This window comes from Ambystoma mexicanum, chromosome 14, assembly GCF_040938575.1.
Source record: "Ambystoma mexicanum isolate Mex_15411 chromosome 14, UKY_AmexF1_1, whole genome shotgun sequence".
Taxonomy (NCBI): Eukaryota; Metazoa; Chordata; class Amphibia; order Caudata; family Ambystomatidae; genus Ambystoma; species Ambystoma mexicanum.
In genome coordinates this window covers 145,617,414-145,639,765 of record NC_090940.1, presented here as the reverse complement: position 1 = coordinate 145,639,765, position 22,352 = coordinate 145,617,414, and the positions used below count along the sequence as shown (strand labels likewise).

The 22,352-nt window shown below is 46.5% G+C and overlaps 1 protein-coding gene across 3 annotated transcripts in view; it reads right to left on the bottom strand.

The window, feature by feature from the left end:
• Window positions 1–22,352, bottom strand: part of MIS18BP1 (MIS18 binding protein 1) — a 1,508,798-nt gene that overhangs the window by 38,734 nt on the left and 1,447,712 nt on the right. The window lies entirely within an intron of this gene.

Sequence of the window (22,352 nt, the reverse complement as noted above, 5' to 3'; positions counted from 1 at the left end):
TCTGCTCGAGGAATGTGGGTGAATCCCTTTTCTTCGCCTCCAAGGCTTGCCCTTGTCTTCCCTCCTTCTTATAACTTTTGCTTCCTCTGTTGACAAAATCCAAGTACTCCTGGCTACGTTGAATCGTGAACTATCCGACTGTGTGATCCTCGACAACAGGAACCCGGTTCCACTTGACAATGGCTCTTGCCTATTGACTTTTGAATTTCTGTCTAAGAGTGTTCTCTGGTTCTGTCTGCCTTGACAAAAGTATTGCCTATGATTTTTGCCCCCAACTCTCTCTGGGTAACTCAGGTGCTAAGTGTGTTTTTGCCCTGGTAACATTTCTTGCCGCGGATACGTTTCTTTAGTAACACCAAACTGTCATTACTGTCAAAAAGTGATTGCAAGTGTATTCCCGGTAACATCGTTTGTTTCACAACACCGGTCCGCTCAAACACAGGGTACTTACCTTAAAGTTATACCGTACAAAGTGAATTGGTTAGTTGTAGTATATTCCACGTGTGGTTTTGAATTAATCGTAGTGTCGTGTTTATAACAAATGGTTTCAAAATAAATGTACTTATATTTTTTACCTGAAACCTTGAGTCAGTGGTTTGCTTGAGTCACAGTAATTGTGGACCCTTTGTGTAAACTCTGCTACTGCTCATAAACTATTGAGATAAGCCTGGCTGTTCTGCTACTGCTAACACTTTAACATAGTAGTACAGGCTTGTACCAAAGGTAAAACATGTATTGCCACCTGTGGTCTTCATTGTGTGTAGTGGTCCCTAAGGGCACTGCACAGGATTCTGCCTAACAGATGGACATTGTCATTACAGAGGAAGACATTTGACTTAAGGTGCTTTTGCCAGATCCTTTTACATTCTACCCTTGGGAGTGAGGAGGGTGTTCATCCTGTCATGCTCTAGAAGATCTTTCTGTTAACAGCGCGTGCTCAGATTTTACAGAACTTGCACCCAGAGTTATAAATCTTCTGTGTGTGTCAGGTGCATTATAATGACAATATGCCAATTACCTGTTTTGGTAACCCAGAAAGTCCCTTCCTTTCAGAGGACAAATACGGCGTTTCATCCCACAAGATATCCTCACCACCCTGGGCCTCGTCTCCTCCCGGGTAAGCCTCACACAGTACACCACACCACACCCAAGGTCAGGAAGCATCTGCCTTTCCCTGGCCACCTGGAAGGAGACTTTAGGCAGGGTTTCAGGGAGAGAACTGTAGTATTCTTCACAGCACCCTTAGATCTAAGATGGGCTTCCAACCCACAGATTTCTTTTGTAACGCCCCTTTCCTTAAGAGGAAATAATGTCAATAGACTCCCATTGATAGCTCCATCTCCTGCACTTTCTCCACTGCCCCCTTGGTCAGCAATGCTCACAGCTCCTGTAGCAGTAGATGGCAAAGCTTTTCCTGCTTGCGTATTGGGGGTGGGGGGAGCAGGGAATGTCTTGTGGCATGCTTACGAATTCCAGCGAGTGGCCCTGCTGGAGAAAGGAGAACACCCATTTGTCGTATGTGAGGTTCTTCCATTTCCTGACGAATGGTGTTAAGTCTCCCTCCCACTGGGGTGCATAAGTGGAAGGGTTCAACCCTGGCCAAATCAGGGCTGCTTGCTCGACTGGGCCCTGGACTTGGAAGAATCACGGCGGCGCTGGATGCCTCGATAAGATTGAGACATTCCTCTGTACTGATCGGCTGAGGAATATGCAGGCGTCTCATAAGAGGAGGATTGCTAAGAGGGACGATTGAAGTCCTGACAAAACTGTTCTTTCCTGTAAGAAAGGATTGTGTTTGGGGCATTGTGCCAAGGGAACGGGTGGCCTCTGTTTCAGTCTTGATAGTGAGCAGAGTTTTGTTGATGCTCTTCCCAAACAGATCTATCCCGTCAAACGGCATGTCAAAGACCTTTAGTTGCATCGTTGGTGTAAAATGTGTCATCTTGAGCCAAGCCTGTCAGCGATGCATCGCCCCATTGATGGCCGCTGTAAACTGGCCCTCTGCGGGCCTCTCTGTGAATGACAGTGCGGCTGGGCCACGGGGCGCCACCTAAGACAGTGCCCCCCGCTTCCAATTAAGAAGCAGTAAGGACTTCCAATGTTAACACACATTCAAGGACCCCGACCGCGAGGACACATGACAGAAGCCCGAGCCAGGGTCTCCAGAGCCATAGAGGAAGGCACTTACTGTGATGGAGCACAGAGAAGACACCAGCCGGATCGAACCTCTGGTGACTGGAAAGGTAAATGTGCCCCACACCTGAACACCAGTGCGTCTCTCTGACAGAGACGCGAGACCACTTTGCTGGAGTCACAGGAGAGAGACACAGCACTAGGCTCAACCGAGCTTTTCAGTACCAGTCAGCCCATAACACACCAAGAATTAAGGGGTGCAGACCCTCGAAGCAATATCAGGGGAGCACACAGCAGCTGCAGAGGGACAGCGCAGCACCTCCAATTTCAGCAGGAGAACAAGCAGGTGAGCAGGGCCTGGATGGCAGAAGGAGGCTCCCTCAGGATATAGGATCCACTGGGGAACAGACCGGGCCAATCCATCACGCGAACCCAAAGGGGACTACGGCCAGAGAAGTCCGGTCCCCCCTCCTCGGATAAATAACTACGCTCTGTCCACAGGAGAACCAGGTTGCCCTGCGAAAGGGCCGGAGGCCCATCGCCTCCGCCCGGATCTTTGGGGCAAGGGTAAACGACCAGGAGGCACAGGAAAAGGAGCATGGGCAGAGGGGTAAAAGAAAAGAAATTGTGGCCCCCTAGACAACTAGCGCCTGCGGGCTCCCTGGGAGACGTTGTGGGGGGGGTGGACTGGGCTGTCCACAGACAACAATTAAAGAGGAAGACTGGGAACTGAACCTGTGCCTCATCCACCATGGTGTGGGTCCCCTAGACCGACCGGAGGCGAGAGGCTCTAACGCAACTCCGGCCCTTGGGAATATCAGCGGTACCAGAAGGGGGGGCAGCACTGCACCCCTCCCCCTCCACAGAGGGTCAGGACTCTGCCCGCTCACAGGCGAAAGACGCCTACAACCCACGGTTCAGTCTTGAATGAGCTGGAGGGAGACACTCCAGGAATTCAGGTTCCAGGAAACCACAGGAAATCTGAGTGCTACATCCCATAGCAGAATGGCAATTCAAGCAGAGGACCATGTCCACGAAGAGAGACATAGCAGCCATACGAAGAAAATCATAGACATGCGGGCCGACATTGGCCATAGGTTGACATTCTGGAAACGCAGATCAATGGCAGGTTGACCGCTCTGGAGAAGGACGAGGATAAAACCCTACAAATGGAAAATTTAGAGAACAGGCAGAGGAGGAGGAACAACCTTTGGTTCTTCGGTCTTGCAGAGGTGGAGGGGGAGGAGAGGGACAAATGCTGAGCAGTCAAGGACGTGATTCACCTCTTGTTTGGGGACGAAGCAACTAACGTACCCACCATCGACGGAGCGCTCAGGGCGGGGGGCCGACTACCACGCTGTGTTCTGGTGTGCTTCCACTACTATGAGGAAAAAGTGAAGATCTTGGAGGAGGCCAGAAAAGCCTCCTCCATCACATACAACGACGCGACTAACAATTTTCCAGGATCTCTCTGCATTTACCCTGGCTAGAAGGAGGAGGATGTGTGCCCCTCTGACACAATGCCTACGCGAGAAGGGAATACGATATCAATAGGGCTACCCCTTCTCACTGCCGTTTAAATATATGGGACAACAATCCAGACTGGTCTCGGAACAGGATATTAGAGGAGCAATCCCAGAGTATGTGGAAACTACAGACGAGCAAAGACAACCCACTGGGGAAGCCGTTAGGGGGAAAGTGGGAGAAGAATTCTGAAGGACAGGAAACGGATGCTGGCCTCAAGAACATGCAAAAAATTAAACACACCGAGGGGAGAGAGTTAAGCAGGGCCAGTGCGTTTGAATGTCCGGTAGCAGCTGAATCAAAGCCCGAAACATCCTTCCCCTGCTGGTAATAAGTAGGGAAATTAACAATGGGGGTCCTGGGAGTCCCTCTGCCAGACATTAGTCCTGGTTACGAGAGACTTACCCAGAGTCTTTAGCTCACTATCTTTCACAGAGAAGAAATATCCCAAACATATCAGCCTTTGTCCTGCCCTGGGGCAGTCCAGCACCGAAATGCTAGGCAATTCTCCTCTGAACAAGAGTACCAACAGAAACCCCAGACACGTGTTTCGGTCTGGTTGGACCTCATCAGTAGGGTGGATCTGTGCCTCTCTAAGAATAGTGAGCAAGGGGTCCACGTCTGGATTTTTTTTTGGTAATAAGTAGGGGACAGATAATCTGATCATGGTCCCGGGGGGTGACAGGAGAAGTGTCTGCGATAAGGAGGGGGTGAGAGAGGCGCTAATAGGTTTGGTGAATGGTGCTTGACCTAAGAGATGCTTATAATGATGGGCCCGAGGGAAACAGACAATCTGGTGGTCCAGTGAAATATCAGGAATGTTTGAACCTTTTGGCTGGGTGCAGGGGAAGGGGGGTAGGGGGAGCTCGGGGGAGGGGAAGACGAGGGAGACGGATTCAGCTGAAGTGGGGGAGAAGTTGGGGCTTGGCTCCTCCCAGGTGAGAGGGGAGGGGAAAGGGTTATCCGGTTATGAGGGGGGATTTGGGAGGTGTTGGGTTTGTTATTTTTAGCACACAGAAGGACCTGACTATGGGCCAACAGAAAGTGATTGATGGAGCCAGCACTAAGTGCGGGATGCAGATGGTAATCGAGAACAGAGATATGCTCAAACTAATGGCTGAGGCATTACCCTCCTTAGAGATAGGCTTGCTAAATGCCAGGGGAGTTAACTCACCCACAAAAAGATCTCTCTTGGTCAGAGAATTCAGGAAAGCCAAATTAGATCTGCTCTTCCTACAAGAAACACATTGGGTGAAGGGGAAGGAGCCGACAATCCGGGGAGGCAGGATATGGGAGATACACCATGCCTCACAATAGACCAAAAAGAGGGGAGTAGCAATTGTGGTCAATCTGGGATTTAGGACGGAAGCAATGATTAGAGATCTGGAAGGACGATATCTGTTCCTCAGCAGTGACTTGGAGGGGACACCCCTCACATTGTGAGTGATATACGGACCAAACGAGGGGCAGGTTCCCTTTTGGGAGAAGACTAGGGATAGATTGAGCCTGTTTGTGGGCGGCGCCCTTATAGTGGGAGGAGACTGCCACGTGGTTCAGTATCCCACCAGAGACAGGAACAGAACGACGGGGCGGAAAGCACCACCACTAGACGAAATTCCCATGAGGAATTTTTCTAGCATCAGCTCTGAGCTAGGCTTAGTAGATACACTTCCTACCACATTCCAGGGAGAACCACCCTTCACCTACTATTCGAAAGTTCATGAAACTTTCTCGAGGATAGATCAATTTTGGTGGAGAGTTCCCTGTCGGAGTATGTGAGCGGTCCTCGGGTAGACCCAATCCTATGGTCAGATCATGATCTGGTGCGGATCACGCTGAGAGGGGGATGAGAACCCTGGCGGAGGGGGGACGGAAATGTAATGATGCTCTCTTGAAGGACAAGGACATAGCCTGAAAAGTATTAGATAGTATATTAGAATACCTTGAGCTGAATGATAATGGGAAGGTGGGACCTCACATTCTATGGAATGCATTTAATGCCACTATTCTGGGCACCTTAAGGAGGATAGGGTCACAAAAAAAGAGGGAAAGGGAGAGCCAAGAAAAGGCTCTGCGGGAAAACATTTCTAAAGTCCAACCGGGGCGGACTCCACCCCAGAACAGGCCTTAGCTCTAGAGACCTATAAGGCTCAGCTTAAGGATCTACTGTTGTGCAATATAGAAAGGAACTTGCTGTTCCTTAAACAAAAATACTATGAAGAGGGGGACAAAGCAAATAAGATACTGGCATAGAAATTGAGGGAGACCCAGAAAGGTAAAATGGTGAGAGCCATCAAAACCGATGAGGGAACAACAAGATACAACACCTCGAGCATGGGGGGGGTGGGGCCTTTAAGCGATATGATTAGCATCTGTACAAATCGGAATTCAATGGAAACGACGCCCTCATAGAGGAATTCCTAGCGCCGCTTCCCATTCCTAGATTGGCCAAGGACACGGTCTTTGAACTGGAGGCCCGGTGTCTGAGGATGAAGCTATAAAAGCAATGAAGGGAGGCATGACACAAAAGGAGGATGGATTCTCAGTGAAGTTTTTTTAAGATGCATCGGTCCACCATAGCACCATATCTATCGAGTGTCTTTAATGCTGTCCTCCAGGGAGAAATGTTGCCCGAGACAATGATGGGAGCCATAATAGTGGACCTCCCAAAGGAGGGGAAGGACCCAACGGAGTGTTCGTCCTACCGCCCAATCTCATTGTTGAACACGGATGTCAAGATCCTGGGGAAGGTATTGGAATAGAGAATGGAGGGGGTCATGCCAACCCTACTCCATGGCGACCAGGTAGGCTTTATTAAGGGGTGTCACGGATTGGATAACATCTGGAAAACAATCAATCAGATGCACTACGTGCGAGCGACCAACCTAGTCATTTGTCTTCTCTTGCATGGTTTGGAAAAGGCTTTTGGCAGAGTGGAGTGGAGGTACATGGCCATCTTCTTACAGAAAATGTTTTTTCGGAAAACATGAGGAAATGGGTGGGGCATTGTACATGGCGCGTGATGCGAGAATACAGGTTAATGGGGAACTGCGAGCTCCTCTTCAACTCACTAGAGGCACGAGACGGGGTGCTCACTATCCCCCTTGCCATATGCCCTCACTATGGAGCACCTGGCAACAGCGGTGAGAAACCACCAGAGAATAAAGGGTATTCGGAAAGGGGGAAGAGGGGAAGTTGAATTTAAACTCTCCCCATTTGCAGATGACATTTTGGGATATCTGGTAGAAGCCCCGGTCACTCTCGCGGCCCTATTCTCGCTCATTGATGACTTCAGGACCTTCTCAGGTCTATGAATTAATAAATCTAAATCTATGCTGATGCCGTTGCGGGTGTCCGATTCCGATCTAGACCCATTGAACCGCTTCCTAAGAGTCAAAGTTGAAAAACTTGCAATGACATACCTGGCGGTGCAACTAACTAGAGACCTGGTATCATTGGCACCGGGTAACTTTGACTCACCTAATGGCGACCATTAAAGCGGACCTGATCCGATGGGGTAGCTTGATACTATCTTGGTACGGCTGCATGACGGCAGTGAAAATGAATATCCTTCCACAGCTTTTATACCTATTTGTGGCCCTCCCCACAAAGTTACAGGAATCACTCTTTAAAGAGCTTTGAACCACTGTGCAAAAATGTGTACGTGAATGGAAGGACAAAACTCTGAGAACCAAGAGATCAACTGTTACCCTGCCCAGGGAAGAGGGGGGGGGGGGGGTTTCGGACTTCCGGACTACCAGCTATACTATAAAGCAGCCCAACTCAGAGTGCCCCTGGAGCACATGCGGGATGACCCGAGGACATACTGGACGTAGCTCAAGTACTTCGAGGCCCATCCAGCCCAAGTGAGGCACTATATATGGGCCCCCCACTAAGAGATACCAAGCAGATTGCGGGATCACCCCACTCTTGGGGTACTTTGGGCCATATGGAGGGGGTCGGAAAGCACACAATGAACCTGTCCACTTGGCCATCTCTGATGACTTCAGTCTGGGGTCCCAGCATAGGATTGGGTAGCAGGGGCTTCCGTAACACCCAAACATGGTCGGATAGAGGGCTGGAGAGGGTGGTACAGCTGTTCATAGAGGGAGAATTCTTAGATTATGGGGTCGTGACAGAGGCCTTGGGAGTCGGTAAGATCGCCATATTGGAGTACCTGCGACTTCAAGGATTCCTAAGCCATCGCAAGCAGGGGAAGAAACAGAGGCATTCACTCACTGCTTTTGAGCGAACGCTAGACACAGCGTATACAAGGAGAGGGATGGTGTCCAAACTCTATAAGGTCATGAATATAAGCGATTTAAAAAAACAGGCAGAGCTTTAAACAGTACTGGAGTGAGCTAGCCGGTGGAGAACTCGTGGAGGTGGTTTGGGGGAAGATCTATAAAATAGCATTCCATGGAAACCTCTTCAAGGCTGTTAGGCAGAATCCTATGCAGTTCCCTTAGGGAGCATTACAGAAGATTAGGACTACAGGTATATGCAGGAAATCCTCTTTGGTATCAGTCTGTACCACAAAGATTTAGTTGGTAGCTGTGGCTGAGCAGTAAGACTTATCGCAGAGGGAGATGACCAGTATTCAGAGTTTACACAATAGGACTACAGTACTATGGAACAAGGAAACACTGACCAAAGCTTTGTATCAAAAAGAATATATATTTATTTTACAAACTCTTAAATTCAACAGACAAATCACTATCATTAAAGCAAGTTAAAACAGTCACGAAAAGTATACACAACTCCCTATTTAAATTGTAGACAAGTTTGAGCAAGAGCAAAACGGCACAGTGAAAACCAAGCAGAAATGGCACCCTAACAATTTCTCAAAAGGGGCGGAAAGGACGACAAGTTATACAGGTTTAGACTCTAAAATACACCAGCAACACTTCCCAGTTGGATTGTGAACAAGTTAGGCAAGGCAGTACTTTAGCATAGGTAATAATTAGGTGAAAACCGAGCAAAATGGCACTTCACAATATTAAAAAGGGGGAGGAAAAAGGTGGTTATAAAAGTTTAGGTGCACCAACACATTTCTTGGTGAAAAGCAATCTAGAGAAGGCAGTTGTAACAGATTTAGCCAGAGTCAAAGGCCTGTGCCAGAGTCAGTGGTACTAGGTAAATGCCCAGGATCAAACTGTTCTAGTAGCTGCAGTCAAGTCTTTGTTTAACGAGTTGAAAAGGCGGATGCAGAAGGCAAAAGACAATGTTAGACAATAGGGGCGGCCAACCCAGAAGGTAAGTAAAGGATTTAAAACATCTTTAGCAGTACCCAAAGAAACAGGAGGCCTGGAAGAACAATGTACCTTGAAAGTGGAAGAGGCTCCTGCGGTGTCGGTAGTTCCTGGCAGTTCCTGCAGTTCGGGAGATCCAGTAGAGGAAGAGCGGCTCTCGTCGTGGACGAAGGTTCGAGTTACTGCACTGCCCAGGGATGAAGCCAGCCACTGTGCTGCCAAAACGAAATAAAAGGTACGCTCCTTTAAATCGCGGTCGTGGTGGACGGGTGCCTGGCTATCCGGTCTCCTAGTGCTGGGCGCTGGCGATTCGACCAAGGCAGGTCCCGGAAGATGATTGGCGAACTGGTTGGCCCCACCAGCTCAAGGGAAGAAGACTCTTGCAGGTGAAGATCTTCTTGAGTCGGAGAAAAGTGGTGAGGATCTGCAGCAGGGCTTCACCGGTGGTTCAGTCGTTGCAGATGTCTTCAGCTTCTCTCCCCTCCGGGTTTCTTAGTCCCAGTGGTGACGTCTTGTCCTCCAGTCCTCAGAGCCCTGCTTTTATGCAGAAAAACCCCCATTCATACAGCCTAGCTGTCACTCACACTGCGGGGTGGTTATCCTGGCGGGATAACCCCCGAGCCTCTCAGGGCAGAGTGCGACTTGAGTTGCCTAGGTAACCCTGTCCAGGGTGCCTATTCCCCCTCCCACACATCCTGTCTACCCCAGACTCAGTGACGGCGAGAGGAGGGCTTCTGTGCAGAAGCCCGCCAAAAGGACGAACAAAGGTTCCCCGACCCGGGTTAGGATTTCAGAGAAAGACACAAGAAAGAAATAATGTTAAAGATCTGGCAAAAAAAAACCTATTGGAGTAAAGTTAATAATAAAATAAACCGGCAGTATGTTAGAGGCTGTCAGTAAAAGTGGTAGCCTCGAACAATGGGAAAATCCCATAGGAAAATATTCAGGGTTGAATATTTATGGTAGTAACCGCTGCCACCAGCCAGAAACTTTGGAGAGAGGGACTGGGCGGTACCCTCTCGAAAATGAACACTAGGGGAAAACTATTAACCCTTTCCAGTACTTCCATAGTAAGATGGGTTGTACTGGTTTTGTTCATAATTATTGACTAGTAAAGTCAATGGGGACTTTACATGCCCTGGGAGACAGTCAGTCCCAGGGAATGGAGTCTAAGTTTGGGAGTCACTACGACACCCCTGTGTTACTGCATTGAGGGTGCTGTGTAACGCACATGTAAAAAGATGATACCTATGAGGGTGAGAAAAACCCCATAGACCATAAGCACAAAAATAGCCTAAAACACACATCAGCAATATGTGTAAGAGTGGGAAAAAGAGTCTCACTCTTAGCAGGAGGAAACAATAAACCCTTCAAATCCAGCAAAGCTGCTGGGGGATTCTTTTAGGTAAGGGAAATTAGCCTTAGAAGAGAATTCTCCCTAACAACGGCAGATATGGAACGTAATTTTAAAATGGCACAGAGACCCCCTTAAGATCTCTCAAATGTATGCAGGATCATCCCCAAGGTGCCCTAGGGGTTGTGGCCGGGTGGGCTGTAGAAAACGTATGTGGCGGTACTGCCCACGGATCTAAACATATTTCAGGAACATAGTCGGGTGGATGTCTGAAATCATGGGGGTCACTCTCCCCCTTGACCCCTTACAAATGTTATTGGGGATACTGCCAAAAGACTCTGATGTCTATAGACACCCTAGAATGTGGGAAACAATGCCCAGGGCAGGTAGGGTGGCAGTGGCCCAGAAGTGGAAGAGTGTAGCAGTCCCAAACAAGAATGATTGGTTGTAGAAACTTAGAAATATGCATCTAATGGACAAACTGACAGCAATGGTGAATGATGATCTGGGATCATTCAGGACAGCCTGGGATGGGGCAATACAAAAATGGGGATGGGACGTGAACTAGAGGCGGTGGGATCCTGGACTGCCACACCAAGGGCGGGAAGAGGGGAGAAGAGAAGTAGGGAGAAAGGAAGGGGAGGAACCACGGAAGAGGAAGGGGCCAATGGGAAAGGAACATCATGGACAGAAAACGCTTGATGAGTGTGATGGTAGAAGGAGCACATTCCATGGGGGGGAGGGTTGGGGGTGGGGTAGGGTGACGTGGGGGGTTGGAGGGTTGGGAATGTATTCTAAGGCCACAGAGACTATTCCAAAGAACAGAGACGCTTGGCTCACAGAAAGGACATGCAAGGAACCACTATTGTTTGTTGAGCAGAGGAAGGACGGGTGTGGGGGGGAAAAGGGGATATTTACTCTGGAAATCTGTATGGATATAATGTGTTATGTAATACTGATTTTCTTAAATAAAAAGAAAAACTAAGTTGAAAAAAAAGAACAAAAGACAGGCAAATGTTGCATTCTTTGATGACATGATGCAGATGCAAGCAGTATAAGCTATCATCGTGCAGGTCTTCAATATAGATGTTTACAGGCCACAGTGAGCACAGCCCTTGAACAGGCTTTTTCTCTGCCATGAGTTAGGCCCAAAATGCAGACGAGCGGATTGCAATGCAAATCATTGACTGAAGCGAGTCGTCAGAATCTGTCACCGTTCCCATTGAGGACTATGTCAAGGAGTCACTGAAAGATGGTTTTATCTTCAAAAAAGATTAAATTAAAGAGGGATTCTCAAAGTAAAAAGTAGAGTGTTTTTTTTAGGGCTCCCAACACGAACGTGCAGAAAGATATCTGAAGATGGCCGACAGGGGAGGATCTAAGGGAGTATGTTCCTATTGATTGTGGGCAGTATGACCCTAAAGTTACTATACTAGAGCACAAAAGTGGCTTAGTTTTTCAGTGTAAGTTTAAACTGCTCTATATTACCGAGGATTCCAAGCCTAACAACGGGGAATATACACAGCATATGAATCTATGAAAGTTCCAATGCTGGAGAAGAGGAGATAAGTAAGAAATGGCTGCAGTGTTTATTATGACAAAATAGGGCAACCTGCAGGTCCCCTTGTTTTTTCAATAGAAAAGGGACTACCAGGTTGGTCATGTCTGCACGGCAGGAGTGTGGTGAAGATGTAAACATGGCCAAAACACTGTAGATGTGTGGCTGTCCACAAATGCCATGCTTCCCCCTCTTACTGTGAACTAATGCACAGAACTACAAACCCAGAGCCGAATAACACTTATGTTCAAACAATACGATTGGGCCTGCTTCTGTTAACCTGTGTCAATCTTACTTATCTGGGAATTTATTCTCAGAACTACAATACAACTATGCTTTGGTAGGACTTGTTCTTTTGTCTCTTGTGGATATGCACTACGTTCTCCAATAAGATGAGCCCTCTAACACTCTTAGCTCCCGCAAGGGACAATCATGCGGCATAATTCTAAAATTCAAACCATAAACGACAACAGGAATGCCCATACACTCACTATAAACGATTACCCGGGACCCGGAAAATGGGCCCACTAGCACTTATAACCCAGCTTCAGAAAATGACTGACTTTCTTTTACACTGTACAGGATCCGCCGACCAGGGAGGGCAGGAGCCCATCCCACATCACTGCGCCATCATCGTTCCACGAGTGAGTCCTCTGACGAAATTGCAGCTTTCTGCCGTGGTAAGCAGAAGACCACCTAAATTGCCGTCCAGGAATTCATCTGCACAGCACCTCATCTGCAGATGGTGTATGAGCCTGAAATCTGCCCCCCCCCCCGCAACTACTGCTTCATTTATTTCATTGCTTGTGTTCGGAAAAAGCTGAACTCGACCATTCCAAAATGACCAGCAACACGCCTAGCAACACGCTACAACGCATTGATCTGCTTTGATTGGCCCCACCGTGATCTTTACCCACCAATACAGTGCGCAGGCAGGTGGAAGTTGGCCCACTCCAGGTGGCCACTCTGAAAGGATATATTACGGTCTGTGCATGTCCATGCCGTAACAGGCCTGAGGGGCATTTCACGCTGCATGCTGTTCCCGATATTCTACTATTAAATCCTATCAAAGGGTAAGATTCATCCTTCATCTGCTAGCCTCAACCGCCTGACACTGTGCCTATTGCCATCCATATGCTGCCAACCTGCCTCTGATGTCCTCGGCCTCATATGACCATAGTACATTGCTGCCTAATGACATTTGCTCCTAGCGAGTTTATCCAGCAACCGCCAGCTAAATGTACACGCCTAAACTGCAGATTGTTTCGATATGGACTTGCGCTGTATTCTATAACCTGTTCACCACGCTTTGCCCACACCCTGATTTCTACCTTAAAACGTTTTTAGTGACCGCCTGTCTTTCTCACTAGATTGCCGCGTCTTGCGTGCATGTTGCAACAATATTAACTGCATCTGAATGTGTCTGCCAGTCTCACACTGCCTCCTATCCCTATTTGTTTAATTGAACCGTCCTACTTTTAGCTCTGTCCCGCACGATCACAACTATAGTGGTTTCATGCACTGAATGATCTTATGTCTACTGCATCACGATAATTGCATTTTGATTTGTACCATAGTAGCTGGCTTCATTCTAACCTTGCCTACTGTTGCTCGTAAAATTGAATTGTATGCTACGCGCCATTGTGACGCATGCTTGGCAACTGTATATTGCTGTTCCCTAACATAGTGACCACTAATCTTGCCACTCTATATATGCTGTTCCCTAACATAGTGACCACTAGAACTGCCACTCTATAGCAATCAGCTCTTATAGCGGCTGCTCATTGTAGCCCTATCATCACCAACCCCAGCATATCATGTGTAGTGCCCAATCATGTGCATGCCACTCCTTACTACAGTCATCATACTAATCTGTCTCATATTTCAGCACCCTCTTAACCCAACCATCACCACTCCTTGCAACACATTGTCATCCACTATGGATTCCAACCTCATTACACACTTATGCTTATCCATGGCACCTAGCCTGCCACCATCCACCCATTTACGACCATCACGCTTCTTACCGCCGTGCTTACAATCAGTACCATTAGACATCTCACCGTCAAGCTTCCTACCATCTGTCTTAAACACTGAATCTATAATCACTACACCGTCTACTTTACCTGCACTGGACACCACACACCAAAACGGGCCACCAACAACCACTCCAGCTGACAACTCTAGCACCTTCGCCTTCTGGGCCGTCTTCTAAAGACCTGCCTAACAGTATCACACATGCCATATGTTCTAACCTAACAAACGAAACACCATCACCTAGTAGCACCTGCGCACTTAATAACAGGAATCTTTGACTTTGCTCGAGACTCATCAAGGCACTGCCTTCCTGCCAACAAACACACCATTCAGGGAGACAACACTTTAAAGAGCTCACTACCCTCTGCCACTACACTAAAACACTGCCCCCCTGCAGCCAAATGCACACCAGACTTTGCCCATCCTGTAATCAAAGGAGCACTGATCAATGCAAGATCCCTGCCAGCCCATGCACTTGATATTGCTGATTATATAACATCACATGACCTGGACTTCATAGCAATCACAGAGACCTGGCTCCATGCCGCCTCAGGACCCTCACTTGCCTTTGCTATCCCTGACAACTACTCCATCATCAGGCATGACCGCGGCCCCAATCTCTCTAAAGGCAGGGGCATCACCTTTATTTACAAAACAACGCTTGCTTTAAGACCAATTGCCAACCAAACCATACCCTCTGCCGAACTACTATCCATCAAACTACCAACCTCACCATCCAACACTATCACCATACATCTCATCTACCGCCCACCAGGCCCTACAACCTCATTCGAGTATGATATATCACCACTCCTATCGAATAACATCAAACCCAAATCTCAAGTTATCCTTTTGGGTGATCTTAATCTGGGCTATCAGGATCCCAAAGACTCTAAAGCCTCTAGCATTGCCTACACTATCTCGGAATTAGGATTCCTACATTGAATAAAGGAACCAACCCATAATAAAAGGTAGAACCCTTGATTGGCTAGTCGATTACAATTGTGATATAAACATCACATCTAATACACCTTGTGTTTGGTCAGACCATCACATAATCTCCATTATAAAAGAAAGTACCCACTCTAACAATCTGCTTCTGGCCCCACGCATGAATACGAGAAATAAACGTAATATAACTCGGGAGAAACTCCTGCCTTTGCTCCAGCCTATTATTAACCATAACACATCAATCACAGATCCCACTGCCTTAGTCGACCTCTATAATCATATCCTACTCACAACCATTAACAAGTTAGCACCACTAAAACTTCACAAATCTAAACCTTTGTTAGAGAGAATTCTCTTATAAGGCTAATTTCCCAAACCTAGCGAGTCCCCCAGCAGCTTTGCTGGATTTTTGGGGTTTGTTTGTTTCTCCTGCTAGGAGTGAGACTCTTTTACTCCCACTCTTAGACATGATTTGAGTTATGTCTTTGACTTGTTATGTGCTTATGGGCTTTCTTTTTACTCCATAGGGTATCATCTGTTTTTCTGTATGTGTGGTACACAGTACCCTCAGTGCAGTACCACAGGGGTGTCACAGTGGCCCCCAAACAGACTCCATACCCTGGGACTGACTACTGTCTCCCAGGGCATGTAAAGTCACCATTGGCTTTACTCGACCAAAATTGTGAACAGAACCAGTACAAACTATCATATTGTGGTAGTGCTGGTAGGGGGTAATTCGATTGCCCACGAGTCTGTTTTCGAGGGGGCACTGTCCCGTCTCCCCTCGTCGAGTTGCTGGCTGGTGGCAGTGGTTCCCACGCGAAATATTTCACCAGAATATTCTCTATGGGATTTTCCCATTGATTTTAAGCGTACCACTTTTTGGTGCAATGTTAAAGATACCGCCGGTTTATTTATTTAATATTAAATCACCAGTTGGGTCTTTTTGCCAGAACTCGATTCTAAAATGGCGTTTGTGTCTGTCTCTGTAACTCTGACCAAGGTCAAGCCCTTTGTTCGACTGTTTTGGCGGCCTTCTCCGCAGAAGCCCTCCAAATGGTGCCTCTCTGTCTGGGTTCTACAGGAAGGGTGGAGGGGGGGAATTGGCACCCTGGACTGCGTTGCCTTAGCAACCCAAGTCGCACTGTACTCTGATTGGCCCAGTGGTGAGCCGCCCGGCATGTGTGATTGACATCTAGGCTGATGAATGGGGGTTTTTCTGCATAAAAGCAGGGCCTTTGGGACTGGAACTTCAGAAGTCGCCAAAGGACCTAAGAATCCGAAGAGGGAAAAAGCTGAGCCACCTGCAACAGACGACACCACCGGTGAAGCCCTGCTGCAATAAACTCACCACTTTTCCTGACGACAAGAGAAGATCTTCTGCTGGAGAGTCTTCTCCCTTTGAGCTGGTAGGACCCAACCAGTTCGCCCTTTTTCGCTTCCAAAGACATCACTTGGTTGAATCGTCCGTGCCAACCACCCCGGCGGCCGCATAGCCAAGCTCACCACTTTTGACCGCACCTTTTAAACGGAAACTCCGCGGCTGGTTTCATCCCTGTGCAGTGCAACGACTCCACGTTTCCTCCTCGACGAGATCTTCTCTTACCCTGGTCGGAACCACGAACTTCAACCACTGCCAGGAACAACTGCCCCCGCTGAAGCTTCCTTTCTCTTTAAGGTACTGTGTCCTGCCTGACCTCCCTTTCTACAGATTGCTAAAGGTGACCCTTAAATCCTGGGCTTCTAAACTGGGTTGGATCCGGGCCTTCTAACTATATCTTTTGAATCACCCCAACCTCTTTTGAACACTCTGCAAAGACTTTCAGTGCACTTTAAACCGTGTGATCCTGGGCACATTTAGCTTTGCTCCATTTAAAGTGGGCCTGGCCTATGAACTTTGGGCTCTACAGTATAACCTGCCTTTCTCCCCTTAATCTGAACTCTTAAGTGTTGGGAACTGTTTTATCTTATGCTCTGCCTTTTCTCTCCCTTTTTTAACCTAAACTATTGGAGTGCCATTTAGGTTAAGCGCTCACTTCTGTCTTAACAAATAGCTGTGCTTTAACGCTGACTTGTCTGATAGTTATCAAGGGAGGTGTGTATACTTACCTGACTATTTTAACTTACTTTTCATTGAGAGTGCTAGTGTATTACCTAAAGTGTGTTTTAAATAAATAACTATATACTTTTTATACAAAGCTCTGGTCAGTGTTTGTTTGCTCTACTGTGTTTTGGCCCGATTGTGTATACTCTGCATACTGCCCTACTCTTCTTGAGAGAAGTCTGACTGCTCAGCCACAGCTACCAGGTAAATCTGGGTGGTGCAGACTGCTACCAATTGGGTTTACTGCTGCTCCTGTAGTCTTAATCTTTTTGCAGTGTTCCCCAAGGGAACTGCACAGGATTCTGCCCAACAACCATGAGCGCACCTCAACTTCTGGGACACCCCTCACCTTAGATCCCAACGGGAACTGAAAAGAAAGGATGAAACATTATGGAATGGTACCCTTACTACAGCCAATAAAAACAACTTCTCTCTAGCCTCCCTTAACTACAAAACAGCGATTGTCCAGGCCAAAAAAAGACAACTTTAATGACTGTATCACCAATGAGAAATCTAGCACAAAGGAACTCTTCAACATCCTGAAAGAGTTAGAATTTCTTACCCCACCCCCTAATACATGCACCAAAGATATCTCCTGGTGCACTAACATACAGAATGTATTACAAGACAAAATGACCTTGCTTCAAAGCAAAATAGAATAAAAAAACTCCACATATGCAATACCTCACATACTCCCAATCCCATCTCACCTGAGAGGCACAAACAATTTAACTTCTCACCTCTTTTGACTAAAGAAGTTGAAGATATCATGTTATGTTATGTTAACGGTACTTATATAGCGCACTGTCACCAACGGAATTGGTCCCCAGGCGCTCTGGAGGATCTGTAAATGAGAAGGTGGGATGGGTTAGTAAGGTGAAGAGGGAGTAGGATAGTGAGAGGAGTGGTGTACTGTTGGCAGCTTCAACTCGGTAGACACCGGGTACTGAGCTTTGGTGCGAGTATTGGATCTGTGTCAGTCCACGTGTGCTGTTGGTGCAACTTGTGTTGCAGTGTGGTGAAGTGCGTGCAGCTTGTTGTGCAAGAGATGGTTGTGTGAGATTTTTTTAAGTGTGCAGAGAGTTTGAGTTTATATTGGTTAGTGGGTTATGTGACATTTAACATGCAAGCATTCACAGTTCTGTCTAAGTGTAGCACCTGCTGACCTACTCAATTCAGTCTGAGTGTGGCACTCACCAATCTTCACAATATTATCCAGATACTGCACAGACCAATGTTCACAATTCTATCCAAGTGCTAACATTCTCATTTCCTTCTAAGTGTTGTGCTTGATAGTCTTCATAGTTCCATCTAGGTGTGGCACACTCTAACCTTCACAATATTATCCAGGGCGATGTTAGGAAGTCCGTCTAAGTGTGGCACACGCTAGCATTCACAATTCTGTCTAGATACGGCGCAGGCTAATGTTCTCAATTCTAAGAGTGGCACCTGCTTACATTCAAGTTCCATCTAAGTGTGGCATATGCTAAGATTTGCAATTCTGTCTAGATGTGACGCAGGCCAAAGTTAGGAATTACGTCTAAGTGTGGCACATGCTAACATTCACAGTTCTGTCTAGATGCGGTGCAGGCTAATGTTCTCAATTCTAATTGGGGCACATGCTAACATTCAAGTTCCATCTAAGTGTGGCACCTGCTTACATTCAAGTTCCATCTAAGTGTGGCATATGCTAACATTCACAAATCATCATAAAATGAAAAACACTGAAACTGCCAAGGAGAGGTCTGCCCTGTGCCCGTCATTAAAGAGGCAGTAAAGGAACTTGCCCCTTTCATTACAGACTGTATTAATGCATCATTCAAATGCAGTATTGTACCCAATAACCTTAAAGACGCATGGGTACTCCTGCTACTAAAAATGCCCACTTTAAACCCTAACAATCCCGCAAACTATCGACCCATTACTACAGTACATTTTCTGTTAAAAATTATCGACCGAGCAGCTTATCTGCACATCCAACTTCACCTGGAATCGAAGAACCTTCTTGGTCTCAGACAATGTGGTTTTAGACCTAGACACAGGACTGAAACTGCACTCATCGACTTTAAGACTCAAATCCAATCCCTTAAAGATAAAGGCAAACTCAGACAAAGCTAACGCCTGGATTAAGTCTTTCCTCAATAACAGATCCATGAGGGTCTTTGCACCATCAGCCCCAGCAGACCCACCACCAGTAACATGTGGTGTTCTCGTGTGTCACCAACACTTTACAATTAATTTACCAAACCACTGGTTGATGACCTTGACTATTTGGGTGTCACCTATACGAATTATGCTGATGACACCCAAATACTTATCCCCATCACAGGTGACTATGCCATTGATAGTCAAACACATGTACCTCATTATACAAGCTTTGATGGCCAAGCACAGACTCTGTCTTAATGACGATAAGATAGAGTTGCTCCTCCTTGGATCACCTGCTAAATTAAACTGGACGATCAATTCACCACCTTCAATATTGATGGCAATATAATAAAAACTTCCAAAGATGTAAAAACGTTAGGCATTTACCTAGACTCCGCTCTCACACTCAAGTCAAACCAATGCCATTGAATCCTCAACTGCCTATACCTGTGAACTCCTTACCGCTGGCAGACCCTTCATAACACCAGCTAATTGTATTACTTTAGCCAGAGCCTTAGTCCTATCTAAATTGGAGTACTGTAATGCGCTATACCTAGTAACCACCCAACAAAATCTAAACAAGATGCAAGTCATTCAAAATAACGCCATCCTATCATCCCTGAATATCCCGAGATCACAACATATCAACGGAAACCAGGAGTAAGCTGAATTGTCTCTCTGTAACGCAAGGAATCACATTCAAAACCTTGCCTCTTACTCATAAGTGCCTTACCAATAGCGCACCCCAATATCTGTCCAATTGCTTGAATCTTAATATTCCAACCCACCCGACAAGAACTGCACAGACAAACTGAATCAAGATCCCCAGGTTCAACCTACAAAGAGCAGGAGGGACCAGTTTTCCTGTCCTAGCAGCCAAAAAATTGAACACACTCCCTATAATGCTAATATCAGAACCACCACACCACATATTCAGAAAAAATAGCAAGCTGTGGCTATTTGAGCAAGAACGTTGCTAATACCATTAACACTACCCGCCATGTACTACTCTCCGTTAATAGTGTAACGTTTATTGGTACCTACCAAGGTAATACCCATCCATTGCTTAATCATGAAACTCACCTCTATTTGTGCTACCGGCCAATACTTCCTCATGCTCCTATGTATCTGTATATATGTCATTATGTAAAATTGAACTTTGCAACATGTAACCTACATACCTATATGCAACCTGCCAATCTCTTATTTAACCTATGTGTAATTGTACACATGTAACATGGTAAATTGTAATAATGTAAATGTAACTATGCAACTTGTAAGACAAGCGCCCGGATGCCACAGGGCTGGGAGCGCTCTACAAATAAATAAACAAAACTAAACTCAAGGGAATTCAATCTGAATCAGGTGAAGAATCTGGCAAGGCAAGCTCCTGCAAGTTACATCGAGGTGCTGCTGCCTGTCACCAATACTCTAACCGCACACCAGATCAGGAACACTCTAACCCCCTGCTGCATGTAACAATGCCAGTCAGACATACCACTAACATCAGAGCCTGATCTGTTGCTGGACCTCGGTTTCACAGAGTACCTGTCTTCACAGCTAGGATGTACTCGTATGTCCGATAGAACAGAACTAAGTAGATGCACACTAAGAAGGTGTCATCCTACAAGCAACTGCAGTCTCAACTCGACACAGGGATGACCACAGCCGCTAATGCTGAACCTTGGATCCACTGAACACCAGTCATCGAATCTAGTTAGTACTTGTAACTCGGACAGAACAGAACTGGATATAACTGCACAGCGAGACAACCGTAAACTGCAAGTCACTGAACACAATGATGATTAGGAATAGGGCAACACAACACCGACGACACTGCAAAGCAAGGAAAGACAACTGCAATCCTGGTAATCAGAAAAAACTCCACACTAGACAGAGAATTTCTCTCAGAGAACCAATGCTCCGAACCTCTAGCAGAGATACGGTCAGCTCAGCAGGCAGTGGAAGGTAATCAGGAATAAGGATTCCCACCAATCCACTCAGACATGCACACATACCAATATGCTTACTCTCTCCTCTACACCAACAAACAAGAGAATGTAGCTATACCTCTCGATCAATTTGGCTTAGCTGCACACAATCTCTTACACAAGCTCCACCACCAGAATGCGGACTCCGAGGTAATCGGCCTTGCTGCACACATTCTACTGATCTCACACAACCACTGCACCACACACGGCATCAGAATTCAGCTACACACCACGTAAACCGCACTGGCAGCACACATACCGAGTGCACCCAAGCACTAATTATTACCCTACTCTCTCCACTGACCTGGACTATGGTCCCTGAGGGCGTTCAACCCACACCGCTTTGAGATCATACCAATTGTATATAAGGCGCAATACAAATGCACAGTAACATAGCATTTGTTTGTTTTCTCTTACAATAGATGGCACAAAAACACTTTCTGCAAGTAAAAAACAGACAAAACTTAACTGATGCAGGTACTTCCATTAGCTATTGATTTCATCTATACGGGGGCAGTAAGTGAAAGCTAACCACTTGGAAATAATTTAAGAGTGGCAATGTGGGCTTAAGCAAAGCTTAGCCATTTGGGTTTTACTGATATCAGTATGGAGTGTGATGTCAAACTGTCCAGTTTTGGCTGAAAACAACAAGAGCCTGAAATTGAGAAAATATGTGTAAACATGGAATGGATCTTGAACAATGCTTTCCCCCAAAAAATCATTGGTAATCAAAAAGATGTACCCAGAATCCTTGCCCAATAACTGCAATTTGTCATGTGTTGGTAACTAGCAGATATACCCGGTGTTGCCCGGGATTTCATTTCCTCATAGGTACTATTTGTTTGAAATTCCTTAAGGTAGCTTTACGCTTTTCGGAAAGGCACCATAAGAAAGGCGAAAAGAAAAATGTACTACATTTGTTGATTTAAGTTTTCTTATAAAGACTACACAACACAATTGTTTAAAACTCATTCTGAAACATATAACTGTACGTGATAACAACATGGAGGTTCCCGAGCAGCATGATGGGTGACGTGTCGCTGATGGTGCCAACAACTATGCACCTAAAGCTTGATATTACCAAATTACATGCTCATTGTAAGGCTTGTTTATAAAGAACATTTTATGTTTTGCCAATTGGAGCAACAATATACAACCGATTCGGAGAACCCACTCTAGAACACGCGACATATAACTGCCTGTGGAAGAAACATGGAGATTCCTAGCTGGTACCAGTGTACTTGATTGATTGGCCCTGTGCTATGTTGATTGTGATACTGAATGCCAGCTTGAGTGGGAA